Raw genomic sequence first — 4,171 nt, 5'->3', positions numbered from 1 at the left:
CACCAGAGGTTCTTTTATTGTTGAGAATGGTTTTTGCTATCCTAAGATTTTTATTATTCCAGATGAATTTGCAAATCGTACTTTCTAACTCTGTGAAGAATTGGGTTGGAATTTTGATGGGGATTGCATTGAATCTGTAGATTGCTTTCAGCATAATGGCCATTTTGACTCTGTTAATCCTGCCAATCCATGAGCATGGGAGATCTTTCCAATCTTTGAGATTTTCTTGAATTTCTTTCTTTAGGGATTTGAAGTTCTTAACATACAGATACTTCACTTCCTTAGTTAGAGTCACACCTAGGTATTTTATGTTATTTGTGACTATTGTGAAAGGTGTTTTTTCCCTAATTTCTTTCTCATCCGGTTTGTCCTTTGTGTAGAGGAAGGCCACTGATTTGTTTGATTTAATTTTATATCCAGCCACTGCACTGAAGCTGTTTATCAGGTTTAGGAGTTCTCTGGTGGACTTTTTAGGGTCACTTATGTATACCATCATATCATATGCAAATAATGATATTTTATCTTCTTCCTTACCAATTTGTATCCCCTTGATCTCCTTTTGTTGTCAGATTGCTCTGGCTAGGACTTCAAGTACTATTTTAAATAGATAAGGAGAAAGTGGGCAGCATTTTCAAGTCCCTGATTTTAGTGGGGTTGCTTTGAGTTTCTCTCCATTTACTTTGATGTTGGCTACTGGTTTGCTGTAGATTGCTATTATTATGCTATTATTATGTTTAAGTAGGGCCCTTGAATTCCTAAACTTTCCAAGACTTTTATCATGAAGGGGTGTTGGATTTTGTCAAATGCTTTCTCAGCATCTAACAAGATGATCATGTAGTTTTTGTCTTTGAGTTTTTTATATAGTGGATTACATTGATGGATTTCCTTATATTAAACCATCCCTCATCCCTGGGATGAAGCCTACTTGGTCATGATGGATGATCATTTTGATGTGTTCTTGGATTCAGTTTGGGAGGATTTTATTTAGTATTTTTGAATTGATATTCATAAGGGAAATTGGTCTAAAGTTCTCTTTCTTCGTTGGATCTATGTGTGGTTTACGTATCAGAGTAATTGTGGCTTCATAGAATGAATTGAGTAGAGTACAGCATTTATAATTTTAAGGTCTCCTTTCTCTAATACTGTTCTGAGTGACAAGGTATCTTATTATGGCTTTGGTAAAAAATGACAGCAAATGATATTAAGTTTTTTTTCTACTCAGGTTTGTATGTATTTTTTTTTAAGAATTATCTACTCATTTATACAATTTTGGTTGGCTCATTTTTCTTTAAAAATGCATTTTACCATGACGAATGACATTTCATTTAAAAGTTATCAACCAACTAAAATCCTGATCAATTATTTAAGTATAATGTGAGACAAATATAGTGCAAAGCCTTTTCAAAAAAGANATGGCCGATTTAGGGCAAGTGGTATTGTAACTTCCAACTGGGACCAAATCAATCAAATCAAATCAAATAAAACCCAACCCAACCGAAACCAAGACAATTAATTTTCACTTTTTTATGTTTTCTTGGCATGACACTTCTAAAAAAGATATGTAAATACCTAGAAACAAATAATAGACAACCATTTACTCTGATTCAACTGGTTTCCTTTTTCTTTGTTGTATTGATTATGCTCTGTGCTATCCACAAGTACGTCATTGTGATGAAATCCAGGGGTCAAGGTTTGCTTTTTGTCTTACAATTTGGAGAGCCTTCAGTGTCCAAAACCAATGAAATGTTTCCCTCTTGTGTTTTGTTGTAAGTTCAGTGGTTTGTTCTTACATCGCTGTCATTGACCAACTACAGACAGTATCAAATTTTAATCATCTCCCAATTATCCTTATACCATTTATTGAATATGATATCAGTTCTCTAACATAATTTTCTGGAAAGTCTATTAAGATGAGTTAACTGCAGATACATAGATTAGTTTTTAAATCAAAAATTAATTTTTGCAGTTACTGATAATGACATTACATTTATAGATAATTTTCAGAAAAAAATGGAATTAGTCTATAGATAGGGGTAATTTCTGTTGGTTTATGTAATAGTTAATGAAATTTGGTAATTTTTCCTTCAGATGCATGTGTAATATCAAAAGACATTATGGAAGCACACAAACTAATTCTCAAATGGATAAACACTGAGAAGATTTATTCCCATTCAGGGGAGGATATTCAATTTGACTGTAAACCGGGATATCAAAAAGCAAGAGGATCACTGCCATTTCGTACAAAGTGCATTAATGGTCACATCAATTATCCCACTTGTGTATAAAATCATAATACATTTATTAGTTGATTTTATTGTTTAGAAATGAAATGCATATCACTAATATAGTTTCAATTTGCATTTGAAGTATTGATTAACTCATGTTGTCTCATAAATGCAAGTACTTTTGTTATATGGTGATTAATTTGTAACTTTAAAGACTATTGACAAAATACAAAAGCAGTACATTAAAAACTCCCAATCCAAAATATGGTAAGTCCAATGACAAACTATTTCAATCAAGAAAATAGATGTAAATTCTTCAACATCTATTTCTATTCAGAATGTTCTCAGATTTCCTGGATACCTTTTGATGTGAGGTTCTGATTTACAGTGAATAAAAGACATGTTGATTGAGTCTTCTAATTAATATGATTTCACAAAGCATGTAACAACCAAACAATCATATATTATATCACTAATGCATACAATGAATTGCTATATCATAGTTTCAAATAAAAGAATCTAAGAAACGTCTTGCACATGAACTTCTAATATTTGGTACATTGAAATAATAAAAGATTCAAGCCATTTTACAAAGGGATTAAAAATTTCACAAGGTGTATGATCCTATCACTTTAATAATATTGACATTAAAAACTATAAATATTTGGTATCACTTATAAACAGGCAATGAACATTGTCTTAGACAAGATTTTAATGCTATAAAGAGTCATATTAGACAAGGCAACTCATGAGGAATAACATTTAATTGGGTTTGGCTTACAAGTTAATATTTTTAGCCCATTATCATCATGGTGGAAAGTATGACAGTGTCCAGGCAGACATGATGCTGACAAAAAGGCTTAGATTTCTACATATTAATTCACAAGCAGCAGAAGACAATGTGTCACACTGAGCACAGTGTTTGTTAAGGCTTCTTGCAGGAACATTCTCATTTCTGAAAACAAAACTTTTAGTGTAGTCGAGCTCTAGGTCTCAGGAAAAGGAAGCAATTCTTTTCCTAGTGTATCAGTAGGGGTGATAGTGGGTTTCTGTTTCCTACCCCTTGATTCTTGACCCATGGATCCTGGCTACAGGAGAGAATATACTGTATACTGTGTGAATATTCAAAACATATTCTGCTCTCTCAAGATAGTGCAAAAGCTCTTTCAGCTGCTGCCATGTAGTTTCACACTAAAACTATGTCTTCAAAGGCCTTTTTATCTCTCCATTAGACTAGTTGTTGCAGAATAATGGGCAACATTATAAGATCAGTGGATTCTATGATCATGAGTCTTGGTCAGATGCAAAACTGTGTGCAAATTGACAGCGGTGAATGAGGCATTATTTAAGTCCACAAAGTCATTTTGTCAGGGGCATTGTTTGTAGGAGGGACAAATCTATAACTAGAACCTATATCCATTCCAGAAAACCAAAAAGGTATACTTTTCGCAGAAGGAGTGATCCAATATCAGGCAATTTGTCACCAGGTTGCATTCTCTTGGAGAAGAGAATGGTGCCATATCAGGAGCTCAGTATTGGTCTATGCTGTAGGCAGATTTGACACTAAGAATACGGCTATAGCCAGGGCTGCCGTGGTGAGTAGAAATCCATGTTTTCAAGTCCATGTATATACCTCATCATTTCACCATTTCCACATTGTTCGTGGGCCCATTGGACATTGACAAGGATGTCTGTGAAAAGAAGTTGACTATTCACAGAATCATGCATTTAGGCTATTTGCTTATTGAAATCCTCCTCAGCAAATCTCACTTATTGATGAACATTTCCATGGCAATCAAGTTTCTCTACACCTTCTGACAATTTGGAAAGATCTATCCACATAGATCTTTTTACCCAAAGGTCCTTATCATCAACTTTCCAGTCATGATCCTCCTCAAGCCCCATCCAACCAACAAATTAGCTATAGCCCATAAATCAGCGAACAA

At 33.9% G+C, this 4,171-nt stretch overlaps 1 pseudogene across 1 annotated transcript in view; it reads left to right on the top strand.

Moving 5' to 3' along the window:
- The window catches only part of LOC115063330, a 16,478-nt pseudogene extending 13,337 nt beyond the window's left edge, over nt 1-3,141 (top strand). The window contains exon 3 of the transcript XR_003843183.1: nt 2,089-3,141. The product of XR_003843183.1 is annotated as a complement factor H-like (transcript). The remainder of the gene's footprint in view (nt 1-2,088) is intronic.
- Nucleotides 3,142-4,171: the final 1,030 nt, after the last annotated feature.

The sequence above is a fragment of the Mus pahari genome, unplaced genomic scaffold (genome assembly GCF_900095145.1).
Source record: "Mus pahari unplaced genomic scaffold, PAHARI_EIJ_v1.1 scaffold_11950_1, whole genome shotgun sequence".
Taxonomy (NCBI): domain Eukaryota; kingdom Metazoa; phylum Chordata; class Mammalia; order Rodentia; family Muridae; genus Mus; species Mus pahari.
The sequence above is the reverse complement of the archived record's forward strand: the minus strand, read 5'-3'. Positions and strand labels throughout refer to the sequence as shown.